The following is a 16,810-nucleotide window of genomic DNA, read 5'->3' as shown; positions in this document are numbered from 1 at the left end:
TTTGAGAAAAGAGTGAAGACAGTATAGACAAGGCTTCCCATGTCAGCAACTAGCTACTGACTGATGTTTTGTGGAAAAGAAGTATGTTGCTTTAGCTCTTCTGTGACTAGCTTGGTGCATTTGAGGCTGTTTGTTTGTTAGACAACAAGGAGCACCAAAGTAAAGATATATGCAAGCTATATTAGCTTCTTGCGCTAGCCACAGATTAATCAAGCCACCTGGGCAGTACACAAGCTCAGAAAAAGCATCCTCAATAAATGCTCGGAGGCTCATAATTGTCTGCTAAGCAACGACAACTCGCCGACCAGAAGCCTTTGAAGATAAAGCGAAGCCATTAAGCTTTACACCGCCGCACCAAATCATTATCAGCTAAATCCCAGCGACAAGGCTAATGGCAGGGGGAAAATGAGTAGATGATAAGGAAAGAGAGCTAATGATAATTATTTTTTCACTCCAGACAACTGGAAAACAAATTGCTACGAATGGACGACAAGGAGCCCCGTGAAGTGTTACGGGGGTGCTTGAGGGACCTGCTGCTAGTGGAAGTATGTAATTTTTATTACTCACGCAAAAAGCGTTACAAAATTATCTTGACATATGCTGTAGACTAGGATAGCATCTTGAATAAATGTTTGTCCAAAAGTTGGGGTGTTTAGACAAACATCGCCGCTACGCTACATCCACACTCACCAATGAAAATAAAAAAAAATCTGTCAAATTAGCATCATCCATGTCATCTATTCATCCTCCACTCAAATGGATGCCTAGCGTTGTGTAAATAATTGTTGCCGGCCACTCTGACGAAAATTCAACATGCAACGGTTAAAGAGAAATACACCACATTAATTGTAATGTACTGTATACAAATTGAAAGAAACAATTCTCACTCAGCTTTATGTTAATTGCGTGTCAAAGCAATCTTCTGGCGTAAAAACACCCTTTTATCACCACTGGAGCAGCACAAGCACATTAATGCTAATCCAGACCATCCGTGATAACTTTTAAGGGAATCACACAAAGAGCTTTAATGTGATCCATTCCTTCAAGAATTCTTCTTTAATATTTTTTCTGATGACATGGCATCCGTAGGCAATGCTAACCGTGTTTTCATTACGTGAATCGAGATGCTATCGCCATGGCTACTGTGTTGAGCGGTTGAGGTTTCTTTTAATTCGAGAGTGGATGAAGGTGGACGGAGGAGTGCGATGGGGAGGGGGCGGCTGCCTCAAGGCATCAAATCATTTGAACAGAGGTAAGAGGTAATAAGCAGTTATTGCACAGGTGACGACCCTGAATGTATCACGAGGCTCATTGATGAATTGGTTGTTTAGTTGCAGACTTTGGTCAATCTTCTTATTGGCAGGCTTCTGATGCTGACCAAACAGAATCAAAGTAAGCAAAAGCATAGGGCGGTAGTCTTCCAAGAATGCTCTTTTAAATGTAGGTGATAAAAAAGGTCATTTTGCTCGTCAAAAATAATAAAATAAATGCAATCTTAATTTTAGTAAAGAAATACAAAGATATAACAACTAAAATAGTATATAAACATTTTCTTTCACAAACAAACATGGGGAAGTAAGGTAATATAATTATAAGTATTATATTATAATCCATCTCAGGTGGCTGCCATTTTGGCCAATTGCACCCTCTGCTGTAGACAGAAAATCACAACTGCCCTCAGGTCGGATTGCAAACGTCCCGGCTCACCCGTGTTCTGAGTTTGGTCACTTATAAATGTTCAAATCAGTCACTCATTCACACAATGTGGCATAAAAGGCCAATTATTTCCAAATTTCCTGAAATTGTCAAAAGTCAAAATAGTGCTTCAATAAAGCTATGAAGATGGAAGTGCACTGTATCATAGCAGTGATCTGGATTTAAAAGCGAGGAAGAAAACATTCTAAATAGGGAACGATTGGAGTGAATGCTCGGAGGCACTGCTTAGGTTTCATTAAGAATGGCTGGCTCTTCAAAAAACAAGCGACACAATCGGCATGTAATTACTGCCCGAGTGAGACAAATTCATGATCTGAGGAGCTCCAGGGCTCCCGGTGCCTGTGGTCATAATAGAAATATTGCTGTATGAAGTGTGGCTCACCTAAAAGAAAAACATGGAAAAGGAAAGGAAGAGCTCACGTCACCATCCAAAGGATACCACACTATAAACAAAACTGAATGGACTTACTTGTAAAAGTTTTGTATTTTGGCTTTTTGATACAGTGGTTAACTGACAATTAGGGAGGTAACAATGTTAGGCATTCATACATTTGTTGTGATGGTGACAGTTGTCAATTTGTCCGCTAAACAAAAAAAGCCCCTTAAGTTCATTTCATATTTTCTCAATAAATATGCCTGTGGTGATCGGCATCTGCTATCCCTACCCCTCAATGGCTAAAAGCGCTCATTGGGACTCGGAGGTTGCAGATTAAATGGAGATGCTATCAATGCTCGTGGCACATGTGTGGACCTGATAGGGGCCGTAAATGGACAGCCGGTGGCACTGGAAGTGAACATGGCTCAGGAACGACACAGCCGGAGAGGCTCGATGGATGAGGCTGTCATTTTTGGCTTATTGAAGAATGCGCCCGTAACGTTGCGCTATGGCACTTTTTCATCTGCTGCTTGCACAAATTGGCTGTGAAGGGATCTTGATCATAAAAAAGACGACCCAAAATTTAGATCACCAGAGGCAATTTAAAGTTGCGCTATGTCAGTGCAGTACCTCATTGTGCCGCAACATGCCAAGAAAAATTTGGAGGGGATGGGGTCTTTATCTAACCCAGGTAGGTCAGAAACCTACCCTTGCGATAAACAGGGATTTACTGTCTACCCAAAGTCTGGTAATGTTACAAAAATGCATACAAATAAAGGCTCCCAAAAGGTTTGTCCATATCCTCATCATGAAATCAAACATCTTTAAAAACACTAATCCTTTGCGGCGTTTGTTTTTTCCAGCTATGATTTAGTCCAGCCGTTAGATTCCCATTTACTGCTATTAATTATTCACAAACTCATGTTTAATGTTATAAATATGCACTAAAGTCCACAGACTCTACAGCACTGTTTAAAACGGTTCCACCTCAGCCAGACAAATAACATCATGCTTCAAAACCAAAGCGGCTTTAATGAAGACAATGTGTCTCAAACATTTATCAGAGTTAAGAAGAAAAAAAAGTACCATTACCTTTCCGGACATTCTTCCCCGAGGTCCAGAATGGATTTTATATCACCGCCGACACGTCGCCCTGACTAATTTTACTCTGGGATTTAGTGTGTGCTACACTGGGGCTCAAATAAATGGTATTTAATCAATAGGGAGGTATAGTACCATAATAAAAACGTTAAGGTTCTTCAAACGTGCGGGGAACTCTAAATCATGTTTCTATTTTCTGTGTTGTTTTCAGTGTAAGACAGCATCGGTAGAATGTGGTATGGAGTAGTTTGTAGAGGTTAGAGAGCACCTCAAAGTGCAGCTATTATCTCCAAAAAGGCTCGATCAAGAGCTTGTTTATGTTTTGATGTAGTAATGTCTTTGTTAGAGGTTAATGGAGTAGCAGCCTAAAGAAAAAAGCTACAAGCTGGCTTATGTTAGCCTACTGTAGTCTTGTGAAAAGATCACTAACATGAGATTCAAAAGCTGTCACAGAAGAGCCAAATAAAAGATTATGGTTCCCAAAAAGTTGCTCGGGTTTATCAATCAAATGTGAATAGTGATGAAAATAACACAACAGGAAACTTAACCTGCTCAAATATGAACTATAACCATTATAAATAACAACTATAACCAAATATGGCTTCAAAATCACATTTCTAATTGGTCAACTTTCAAAGAAAGTATTTTGAGTTCAATTCAATTTGGAATGGTTCGCCCAATAGTCCAAACAGCGGCTATTACTCCTAGCAGCTAGCGTATGACGCTAGCGTAAGAAGCTGACGTAACAGTTTGTTGTCAAACGTGGTAAACATATGAAACAATGCAGAACACAGTCGCTAGTCATTTACTGAACACTGGCTCAAGACCCAATTAAAATGAGAACACGGACAGGAAGTCAAACCCTACCAAAATAGTCTAGAGGCATAACAGAAACTAGCATTATGTGAAACTGTGAACCATCACTCGAACTTGTCTGCATTTCTTTGTTCTTTAAAAAGGACAAGTAACTAATGTTGCAATACCCTAAAAAGAAACACTTCAAACTGTTATAACATGATATAAACGAAACCAAACCTCAATTTACACCGAGTATCCCTTGACATGACTCCACTGCTGCCATTCCAGCAGGACAGACAGTGATGAATGGCCACGTTTGGCTGTTAAAAATGGGATTCCGACATGACAATCCATCACTTAGCTTGCGACCTGCGCCGTTGTCAAGTTAAAACAGGTCGTTGTTTAACGCAGTGCATGTGCGCCCCTGCAGATTTGCTCGATACAAGCGGCATGATGTAGACCCGAGCACTCGCTCGTCGCTGCGAGCAACTGCTTAGTGACTTGAGCTATTAAGGCGATGTCAAAGCCGCAGCAGCAACACGGTTAAACTTCCATTAGGTCAACTTTCAAAGCTACAGTATTTCACAAAATAAGTACTGTACACCTCTTACAGTTTTGTAAATATTTTATCAAATATTTCCAAGGGAAAACAATGAAAAGAAAAGAAAAACGATAAAAGGTAAAGCAGTCAATGTAAAACGTGTATGTTACAAATTTACTATACCTTCAAAATAATTCAACAAAGCTATTATAATGACTAAACCGCTGGCAACAAAAGTGAGTATAACCTTAAGTGAAAATGTCCACATTGGGCCCAATTAGCCATTTCACCTCCACGGTGTCGTGTAACTTGTTCGGTCTCCGGTGTGTGAGCAGTTGTGTTACATTTGATATTATTGCTCTCACACTGGTCACTGAAAGTTCAATATGGCACCTCAGGGGTGTGCTTACTTTTGTTGCGAGCAGTTTACACATTAATGGCTACGTGTTGAAGGGACAGTAAATACTGTATATACTCGTATACAAGCTGTACATTGACTACCTTAAATTGTAGCCATGTGTCATTATTTAGTATATACAAAACTTTTCCACTGAGGTCAATTCTTTCATAGCTAGGCGCCCACGCACGCAAGAAGCTAACGTAGCAGTCTACATTGTCACTCGATCTAAACATCACAACAAATGAAACTAAAATATTTAACAGCAGTCACAAAAGATCCAAATAAAATTAATGTATTCGCTAAGGACTATTATATTTCGAGCAAGGTTTGCAAGAGTGGGAACAAAAACTAAGTTCAAAGCTACCAAAGTAAAGCCAGTAACGGAGCCAAATGAGACTTAACTGTCAAATCAAACTTGATTTGGTCAACTTTCCAAAAGTTGAATTTCCCATTGAAATTGAGATTATGTAAAGATTTGTTTCAGGGTCCAAAGAATGACCATCGCAGCGAGTTGCTGGCCCAAGAAGCTAACGTAGAAGTTTAAATCTTCCCTCAGTGCAAACAGAGAGACAAACAGAGAGACTCAATAGTGAGCAGGAGTCACAGAAGAGCAAACATTTTTAACCGTAAATTTACCATAGAGCTAAATTGGAACTGATTCATTTTAGAGTCCAAACAGTGGCCATCATAGCCAGCAATTTGTGCATGTTTGTTATTTTGCTATTATTTAGAGAGATACGTATTCTTGAACTGGTACTTGGTATATAAAAATATGAGAACCACAATTTTAAAGGGTTGGTCGAGTAATCAACCAATGGCCCATGAGCCATATGCGGCCCACCATGCAATTCTTTTGAAAACTAAATTGAAATCATGTAACACACATAATAATCAAAAATGAATTTTCATCAATTGAATACGGTCGTGTGAAAGTAAACGGTCCGCTAACCCTGATGTACACAAACATGAACATGGCAGGCGCACGCTTTAGGGTCATGTTATCCAAGTGGACACTGGTAATGTGTGAACAGCTGCGACGTGTGCGCGCACACACACACGCATTGAAGGGTGATTGATGAGGGGCCAAAGAACAATTGAAAATGAGGCGGTGAGGCATATACGACATGCCCACAGGGGAAGTGGAGTGCGGCCACTCCGGAAGACCTAATGTGGTTACCATGACTGATGGATGCTGGATGGCCAAAAGTGCGTGTGTCTACCTCAGACATGATCACTGTGTGTTTATGTTTTACCTCCATTATTACATTTGTGTTGGTCTATTTTGCATTTTGTTTTGTCTTCCTAAGCAAATAATTGAAATTTAAATCATTTACTATTATGCATTTTCCCCCCAACAGTTTAATAAAATTCCTAGTTTTCTTAACACGCCTGTGACAATGAGTGCAACAACATGTGTGTGGTCTATGGTAAATGGCGGAAAAAAATACAGAAAAAATCCATCCTTTCCTATTAATAGAAATGACCTAATATGATAAAGAAATTCAAGTAGCAGCTTTCTCACAATGGCACCACATATTACGAGCACCGGTAATAAATCAACACCTCTCAAATAGATGCCCTCGTAAAAAAAAGTGAATATGATGTCCTCGTGAAGGGAGAATTTACAGCGGGGCGGTTGTGTTATATGGCATTGTTTTATACGCCGCATCCAGTGAAGCGGCGAGTACATCGCCCTTGTCCGTCGCATTCCATGTGTGTCTCTTTTTCAGCGCAGTCACGTTAAAAGTGGACTGAGCGCCGCCTATGTGCTCCTTGTTCCAAATGGAGTCCTTTGCCTGCTGCTTACTCATTGGTAAAGTCTTGTCAATATTGATGGAAAGAGGCCATGATAGAGAGACACAGCGGACATACAAAAAAGTGGCTCATAAGGCCTGTTACGTCTTTTTCAAGAAAGAAGTGGTAATAAAACAGCTAAGTGGCTTTTATTTATTTATATATATTTTTTTTTAAAAGCATTTCAGGTTTAAAAAAAAAAGAATCAGTGCTTTTTCCCTCTTTTTTTTTTAGAAAGTCCTATAGTAATGAGAATAATGTCATAATATTCCAAGAAAAGTTGTCCTTTTACAACAAAAAATCATACCACAATATCTCAGTCTCACAAAAATAAAGTTGAATATTACAAGAAATGTTTTTATAATAGTTGCATTTATTTTAAGTAAAAGTAAAGTTGAAAAATTAAGTCACTTTACAAGAAAATATCTAAATACACAAGAATAAAATATGATTAGTTTGTTTGATCGCAAAGTTGTATTTGTTGAGGAAGTAGTATTAAGAGAAAAGTTATAATTTTGTGAGAAAAAGTCAGAACCTGATGAGTCGTCATATTATGAAATGTAAATGTTCTTATTTTATGAAAATATGGGATTTGTTTGATTTAAAAAAAAAAAAAAAAGTTGTGACCTTACAAGAAAAATCATGATTGTATAAGACAATGTCACAATCTCACAAAAAATAATAGCTTTTTAAAATGAGCACTTAATTTGGGGTACCAAAAAAAGAAAACAAAATAAAATTTTACAAGAATATAGTCAGATTTGCTCAGCAATAAAATTTAATCTTATAGGATAAAGTTAAACTTGTATGCAAAACGAGATAAAGATGACTATTTTTCATGGGGAAAAAGTCATTATCTTCGAAGAATAAATTAATACACAGGAAAAAAGCTGTACATTTGAGTGTTTTTTTGGGTGGGGGGGGGAGTAGTCAAGTCAAACATTTACTTTACAACAATGTTCTATGAGGTCCCATAAGTATAAATACAGTACAGGTATTGTAAATATTGTGTTTGCGGAATATGGAATAAGCAGCAGAAACCACTCGTTTTTATTCATCTGAGGAGGCAGCCATTTTGCCACTTGCTGTCGACTGAAAATGACATCACAGGTAACGACCAATCACGGCTAACATGTATTCTGGGTTTGGTCATGTGACGTTCACAAGTATCTTGTGCTGGGAACAGTGAGTGCTTTGTATGCTACTCCTCCACTGCTGACATATTTATTTTCCATAATTTAGGAGGACCAAAGCCTAGCAGAACCAAAGACGAAAAACTTGTGAACTCCTGCTCCTTCTGGGCTTCATTACCTGTGAACTTAACACAATATTTGCAGTGGTTCCTTCGTGGAATCATTAGAGGTGAAGCAAAAGCTAGAAGGTTGCTACGTGGATTTTCGGAAGGATGCTGTGGAACACTTCAATAATCCACAATGGAACTTATTTTCCTTTAGGGGTCAATCGGAACTGCACTCTTTTAGTTTAATTTTATATAATCACCAAGTAAATACAGATTTGTTTTAAGAAAAAGCAGCCATCCTAAAATAATGTAAATTGTAATTTTATGAGAATAAATGATTCATTTAGAAGAGTAAAGTTGTACATTTACAAGAAGTCATGAATAAAGTTGTATTTGTTCAACAAATGAGGCATAATCTTACAGAAATAAAGTCATCTTGCAGGAATAGACAGGAAGTAAAAGTACAGGAATCAAGTCAATTTGTTGTTGATGATATAATTAACAGTAGTGATATATTTGTGTTAAGGCACATGCTAATCCTACCAAAATAAAGTCAGATTTCTTCTAGAAAAAAATTGTAATCTTATGATTATAAAGCAGTAACATGAGATGAAAGTGGCAATTTTCTGAGAAAAAATTATCAAAATAAAAGTTATATTTGTTTTTTTAAATAAAGTGTAATCTTACAAGACTAAAATGGTATGCAACATTCATAAAACTGTACGATAAAGTAACAATTATTAGAACAATGCAACATTTGGGGGGGGGATCAAAATTTTTACAGAATAAACCAATTAATTTTTTTTTAAATGTTAACCTTACGGGAATGAAGTGGTATTTTCTCGAGTAGAAGTTGTAAACATACAAATTAAGCCGATTTAGTCCACTGTTTGGTGTTATTTGTTAGCAGAACTTGCCAAAAGGTACACAACCAATTTCCGGCAAAGATCCTATTGACTTATTTAGTACAGTAATGAACAGTCAATTTTTTCCACTTATGGAAATTTGCTTTCCTTTTTGGGGGGGTGAATGGGGGGGGGGCAACAAAAGCAAATTCCATATGGACACTTGCATAATTCTACGAGCCCTCTTTGACAATATTTGGAAAATAAAAGCTGCAATGAAGTTATAAAGTGCCACTTTATTTTTATTCAAGGAATTCACTCTGGGGTAACAGAACATAAAATTAATCTATATGCCGATGATATTTTACTTTATTTAGAAAAGCCTGCTATTTCGTTAGGGGAAGTATTTAACTTAACTAAATTCTCACAGTTATCAGATTATTCTATTAACTGGACAAAATCAACACTTCTACCTATTACAGAAAATTCATGGAACCCTGCAAGCCAGAACCCACACTACTCATTTCCTATAGGTAATTTAAAATACTTAGGCATAAAAAATCACACCTAAATTAACTGATTTAATTCATTTAAACTTTACTCCACTTCTGGATAGCATTTATAGTGACTTGGAGCGCTGGAATAATCTTCCTATTTCTCTAATAGGACGAATAGCCACTATTAAAATGAAAGTTTTACCCAAAATAAACAATTTTTTCTCAATGATTCCATTTAAACCTACGGCTAACTGGTTGCAGTTGTTGGACTCAACCGTTACAAAATTTTACTGTAATAAAAAAAAAGCTACTCTTCAGAAAAATTAATCCAAAGGAGGTCTAGAGGCACCAAATTGTATGCACTACTATATAGCTAACCAGCTACAATATATCATTTTATGGGCACAACCCAACAGAGATACTAACTGTTGGCTGGAACTAGAACAGAAGGATTGTAATAACCTCAGACTTCTAGATTTACTCTTTATTACAACATCGATTAAGCGACATAACTGTTTTAAAAATCCAATGATTTCCGCCACGCTGACTGCCTGGTGGAAGGCACTAGAAAATTACAAAAACCCAAGTGGAGCCCTGTGGGCTTTCTCCCCTATGGCATAACCCCGACTTTCAACTTAACAAACAATCGTTTTATTTAGGTGTGTGGGAGCAGAAAGGAATTACACATCTCCACCATCTCTTCTCAGATAATGTTTATATCATATACATCCTTGCTCCAAAAATACAAAATAAAAAACGGAAATTTTTTACATTATCTGCAAGTTAAAAGTATGATAAAGAAACAAATTCCAACACTTCAGGGTACGCTCCAACCGCCGGTTTTAGCTAAAGATATTACCAAGCTTTCTCCGAAAACAACAAAAAAACTCTCAAAAATATATAAGTTACTTTCATATACTGATAAAACGTCTTTACCCATCTCGAAATGGTAATCTGACTTTTGGATTCAAGTTTGTGAAAACGTTTTTAAAATGACAAAACGTCCGGGGGCTTGGGGGCGGCTGGGTCTGGGTTGAGGTGGATGGCGGGGGTGGATGGGCGGTGGGGGGGTGGGGGGGCTGTGGACCGGTGGGGTGCCTGGCGGGCCTGCAGTGCCCCGTCCTGCTGCGTTGGGTTGGGGGCGCGGGCCGTGTTGGGGTGGGGGGCGCTCCTGCTCCTGGGTTTGCTCTCCGGCCGGTGGCCCTGGCGGGGCCCGGGGGTCGTCCTTTGGCGCTGCCGCGGCCTGGGGGGCCCTGAGGTGTTGCGCTTGCCCTGTTTTGCCAGGGGTCGACGGCTCCCCTCTTTGGTGGAGATTTTCATGCATGCCAGATCCACCACACCAGCATCTATCGAAACTCAGACGCAATCTGCTTCTTCCTCAGGTCATTGAATCGGTGGAGGCTGGTGTCTGTGTATCTCACTCTGCTTCGTTTGTCCTTCCTTCCTTTCCTCAGTCTCTTCTTTGGTCTCTTGAAGTCTCCCTGATTTTTTGGATTTGTTGGAATTTAGATGTTTCTGGGGTTGGTGAAGAACTCTGGTTGTTGGCCCGGTGGGTGGTGTCTGGTCGGTGCTGGATTTCACCTTCCTTTGTGTTCGGTTTAGGTGAACGGTATGGGATTTTTTTTAATAGGTTTTTGGTGAACTAAAGAATACACACACGCACATACAAAAAAAAATAAAAAAATAATAAAAAAGAGCAATGATGATGACATTACCGAATGAACAATACTGAGCTCTTTAAAAAAAAAATAATAATAATAAAAAAATAACAATAATAAAGTGCCACTTCTGCAGCACAATAGACTAGTTTATGGAAAGCAGCTGCTTGTCGGCAAACCAAACAATGAAAGCGCACACACGCAAACACACACGCGCACGAGTGCCGAGAAGAACGCGTGAGAAGTACAATAAACCCTTGGGTAGCATTCAGCGCTTGCTCGAGTGCTCTCACCGTGATTGCTTTGCGTATGTTGTCAATACAAGTATTGTTTCCTTTCATTTAAGTACGCATATTCACCATTGCAATAATGTTATGAGTATGGGAATACAGTGTTTTTTGTTTGTTTGTTTTATTACATTTGTTTAGGGCTCAGGCAACGAACCAATCACAGCTCACCTGTTTTGTAGAGCTGAGCTGTGATTGGTTGTTACCGGAGACCTGAGCAACTGTGATGTCATTTTCATGTCATGTTGCTTAAAGGGATACTTGACTCATTGAGCCATTTTCAGCAGTAAAAAGTTAATATTTTGTCCAGAATTAATTTGATAACTTCATTATTTTTCTTGTACAATTAATAATTTATTAATAACGACCAATCATGCCTCAATTTGCTGACCAAGACCAGAAAACCAAAGAGCCATGACGTTGCCTACTTCCTCAGCACAGGTGATGTCCTCTTCAGTCAACAGCAAGTGAAATTTTATTTATTTAAAGGTATTAATTTTACAAGAAAAATAATGAAGTTATCACATTCATTCTGGACAAAATATGAACTTTTTGCTGCCAAAAATGGCTCAATGAGTCAAGTATCCCCTTTAACTCATATTTCACTAACGCAATATTAACCACAATAGCATATTTTGACTAGTGGGGCTGCATAGAATAATTATTGTCAAGATTTTTGGGGGGTTGACTTCCCCTTTAAAAAATATATATACACACATTAAATAATGTTAAGAAAAAAGAGGAAATTGGAATTACAGCTTAAAAGATGGAGGACCCCCTGATGTTAATGAGCCAAATTGTAATGAAATAATTCCCCAAATTGTCAATGGCTCACTCCCAGACACATTTTTTTCTAAGTAAAGACTCACTTGCTTGTGTTTTTCCACATTTGACGGGAGAGGCAGGCACTCCCTCCAGAGAAACAAATATTTGTACATAAGCAATAAAAAAAGTCCATTATTTTAAAGTAATAGAAATTCAACTCCTTTTTGAAGAGCCCACTAGATATTCCAGTGGTCCATTCACTATGGTCAGCTGAATAGATAGTGTGTGTATTCATAGCAGACATATATACACACATATACGCACACAAAAAGTAGGGCTATTTTTGCTCGCTTGATGTATGACTGCTGCAGCGACTGAAGGGAATTATTTTTAATGGAAAACTTTGTCGACGGAAAGTATGCGGAAAGGAAAGAGTGGGGAGAGGACGGCTCCTTACCTGGTGCTTGGGGAGGGGGGGGAGCTTGTTCTTTGTCTTCAGAGCCACCAAAGACGAAAACGACACAGTATGTGTCCAAGTGAATATTAGGTAGACTCAGTTAGAGCTCACTTGGGTTTGTAGAAAAGCAGAACACACACAACAAAAAAAAGTATAATTCAGTTTGAAATTTCTCAGTAAAAATGGTAAAACGTCAAGACTGCACTCAAATCTAAGATTACTAGAAAGATTGACACAGTACTCCAGATTATAACCGTCCCATTATTGCCCTTCAAACATTGACCAAAACAATCGGCCAATTGGTCCATTATTTTGCCCTGAAAATATTATCAAAGATTATTAGCAACTAGCAAGTGTGTAGCGTATGTTATTCGGTTGTCCTTTAAGATGTTTAATGACACCCAAGTTGGAGTTAACTGTAAAATTAAACACACAATGATAAGAATTACATCACTGAATATTTAAATACAAAACATGCTTTGTTTTTAAAACATCGCTGGTCTAGCGCTAATGCTAAAAGCGAAGTGAGGATCCATTCAAATGCTTTTCCCTCAAATAACGAATATTCACACATAAATGCTGTGGCAACACATATCCACAGGTAAGATAACACTACGCAAAGGCAAAAATTCTTCCCAATGTGTGAAAAATTAGTTATTTTAATAGAATTCAATCGCAAATTAATTCTGTACTCACTTTAAGTGTGTACAACATGGATGCATGGCACCACACTGCCCCCAAGAGGCCAAAAAGCACAGGAACAGACACGTTCTTACAATTTTTTCAGTTGGTATTATTTTAGTTTATTCTATTGTTCCATCTTCATCTAAAGCGAACATTGTGTTTTGTGCTTCTTTAGTTGTTGAGGAGTGAATAAGCAGCACTTCAGTTCCACCCATTTGACTGAATTTGACATAGAAAGCGGTAAAGTACTTTAATATTTGATTTTCCGTCGTTGCATAGAGAGCAGCTGATGAGATTTTTACCGTGGCTGAGCTAATGTTGACATTTTTATCACACGGGAACGAGTTGTCCAGTTTGCACAGAAAGTGACAAGGAAGGACCTCCTCGCACGTTTACTCGGCAAATAGCAATTTAATTGGGGGAAAGTCATTTTCCAGCTGCCGCGCATTTCACTCAAACCGCGTGTGTATGAGAATGCTAAATAATTCAAATTCCAAATGGATGGACCTCGGCGGTCTCGGGACTCGATCCCGAGCCTTTAACAGACCCGACAAGAAGATCTGTTGGGAGGGCTCATCGATCTCGGGCCGCCCAGGGCTGTTCTGGAAAGACGTATTGAGCAAATTGTGGAGACTGGGAGGGGGATGCACGTGATATCGAGCAGGGGGGCGGGAGGATTGGTTAGCGGTCGTCTTTCTCGATTAGGCAAGGGATGCCTCAAGTGTTCAAGGGTACGCACTGCAGGGGATAATTGCAAGGTGTGGAATAGAGCAATTTGAGAGTCAATTGGCTTTTTTGGGGGGGCTTTTTTTTGTGAAAAGTGTTGTTGCTCTGTGAAGTCATGAGAAAAAGTGTTCTAAGTTCAACCATAGAAATGAAAACTTTTTTATCATTCAGGGTTAGAGTTAGGGAGCAACGATTTTGAAAAATTACCTTGTGATTCCCCACCACCCAGGGCAATATTGCAATTGTGATTTAATATGCAATTATTTTGTCAAAGTTCTCTTGAAATGTATTTTTTTTTTCAGGGTTAGGGATAAACGATTTTGAAAAGATAATCAGATTTTTATTTTTATTTTTTGTTCCTCAATAATGCAATTGTGAACTAATAAGCAAATAATTTTTCATTTGAGTTTAGGGCTGACATTTTTTTGAAAATAATCTAATTGTAATTTTCTTTTCCCTCAATATTGTGATTTTATTTTTATTTTTAACAATGTCCTCTTCCCATTTATTTTTTTCATATGGGGTTACGATTAGGTATGAACGATTTTGAAAAAATAACCTATTAGTAACTCTACCAAAATATTCGACTAAAAATATGACGTAAACATAAATCAGTACGGTCTATCTTGAATCAGATTACAACAATAATGTAAACACATCTGTGGCTTTATCACTCTAATTCGTCTTGTTTTGGTAAACGATATGTAAGCATGTGGGCTGCACTTCTGAAGCACTTAACTTATCTGCACACTATATAAAAAAATATATATATATAAAATTATGCATTAAAAAAATGTACCTGTCGACTGACGGAAGTGAAGCAAAAGTCTTTGTGATTTGAAAAATGCCTTTTTAGCCCTAGTTTGGATCCTTGTGAATTTTGGACCAAATATTCATGAAATGTTACTGTTGTTATTATTACATTATGAATTGAAGATGCTAAAAATACCCTACTTTAGGCTGTTTGACTTTCAGGGTCTGTGTCTACTCTCAAATGTACAGACAGATGATACGTACCCGTCCAATGCAGGATTCATTAGAAAGCAGGTAGATTGGTCGTTAAGGTTGCAGCGCTCTCCTCATGGCTGTCTGCAGTGCACGTCACTAGAGGAAATAAAGAAGGAGCCATTGAAAGGATGTGCAGCGGTAGAGTGGGAGGAAAAGGCACTACCGGAAAGAGAGAGCGAGCAAACGGTAATCTTTGATACTACTTGTATTAAACTATGTGGTTCATCATTCATACAGTTAGTGCTGACATTACCCTTCCAAATCTAGCAGTCACTGAATTTCTTAAATATGTTTTAACATAAAAGTAGGATCAAAAATGTATTTTTCAATTGTGTGTTTTTTTTGCGAGGAACAACTGTGTTGGTTTTAGTAAATCTCTGAGGTAAAAATAAATAAATAAATATATATGGAAATCTGGCAAATTGGATATAATACTGTATATTATTCGATAGCCAAAATGGCTTGAAAAATAACCCAATGTCACATTAATGGTTTCATCTAATATCGCTTTTGGATTTTCTCATGCCTTTTCTTTGGTTACAATAGGAAATTCTGTACAGTCTTGATGCAGAAAATCCAAAAGAAAGCAACCAATTCCTGATGGGTTTCATTAGCTTCTCCGCATTGTACTTTTGACATTGGAAGACAGGCCAGACTACATGTTTTTATTCAATTTTTTTCCCCCTCGAATGTCATCACCAATTTCTGACAGCTTCCAGTTGCTCACCACTTTCCTTCATTCTGGTTGTCGCAGCAATCAAGCACCCAGCTGGAGGAGTGGTCGGGTTCGTTCTGAAACGTAATAGGATTTACAGTCTCTCTGGAAACAAACTTCAACACTTGTTCGGACTGCGAAAGAAAATAATTGGTTACCTTTTTGTGAAAAAAGAACAAAGATATGAGTCTATCTGTTTGTGCTGTTGACAAAATGGAGTCCTGAGTAAAGATGGCGACTGGCATCATAAATAAATAAATACATAAAAGGGGTTTATAACATATGTGTAAATAATGTTTTGCCATTCAAGGTCTGTGTGTCTAATGTTGAATCAGGTTAGATTGAAGCCGGTCCCTTGTGGAGCCTGTGTATAAGGTAATAATTTAAACAGTGTCAAAATCCAATGTGAACATGTGATTTTGTACGCCAAAATGGAGTAACATTTTGATCTTTGTCAGACTTAGAGCCACAAACATATGGGTTTAAACAAGGTAGTAAAGACATTTCCCAACAACGTTAGTAGCCAGTAGTACAAGGAGTTCCTTGAGCGAGACAATTAATCGAGAAATGCGATTTTGGTAGACCTAAAGCTGGCACAGAAAAATGGAAAGAAAATGGCGGACGGTGACATGGAGTTTGTATCATACATAAATTACTGCAATATAGCAGTTCACTATTAATATTTATCTAATAACACAACTAAAAACGTATATTTTAAAATAATAATTCAATAAAATACATGACTTGACTCACCAGGGATGCTTTTATAAACAAAATCCATCCGCTTTTGCTAGCTGTCGTTTTTAGACCAGAGCTAGCAAGTTTTTGCGACTTTTTTAAGTGCCAGATAAACCCTTTTTACAGGTTGAAAAAAGCCAGCTAGCTATAGTGTTGGTAGACCTAATCCTCACAATATTGAAATTTTCTTGAAAAGTCCACCTTGAAAGGGGATTTTTAGTCACGTCCGTCATTAGTCCTGTCCTCCTTAGCCACCTGCGTGTAATAATGAATCTCATTTGAATACCTATGCTCGACCAATCAGAGGATGAGAAAATACAGACGTCACTTTGACCTAGCAACCAGACCCTGTTTAGTGAATCTGAAATCTGATTGGTTTAAAATGAAAATACATTTTAAAAAAGGATTGGAAGTTGAAATCTGATCATGAAATAATTTTAACACGAGTGGACGTTAACCAGCCA

At 38.0% G+C, this 16,810-nt stretch overlaps 1 protein-coding gene across 2 annotated transcripts in view; it reads right to left on the bottom strand.

Annotated features, from left to right (window-relative positions):
- inpp4b (inositol polyphosphate-4-phosphatase type II B) overlaps positions 1-16,603 on the bottom strand; it is a 138,890-nt gene extending 122,287 nt beyond the window's left edge. Inside the window, exons 1-4 of one of the 2 annotated variants that reach the window (XM_086083043.1) lie at positions 16,362-16,603; positions 15,621-15,685; positions 14,903-14,989; positions 12,476-12,585 (exon numbers count right to left, since the gene is read on the bottom strand). The gene's annotated coding sequence lies outside the window, so the exon portion shown is untranslated. The remainder of the gene's footprint in view (positions 1-12,475; positions 12,586-14,902; positions 14,990-15,620; positions 15,686-16,361) is intronic. The other variant, XM_086083044.1, reaches the window with a different exon arrangement.
- Positions 16,604-16,810: the final 207 nt, after the last annotated feature.

This window comes from Leptonotus elevatus, chromosome 8, assembly GCF_054856555.1.
Source record: "Leptonotus elevatus isolate MCC_2025b chromosome 8, RoL_Lele_1.0, whole genome shotgun sequence".
NCBI lineage: Eukaryota > Metazoa > Chordata > Actinopteri > Syngnathiformes > Syngnathidae > Leptonotus > Leptonotus elevatus.
Note: the sequence above shows the minus strand (reverse complement) of the source record. Positions and strands in the feature narration are given on the sequence as shown.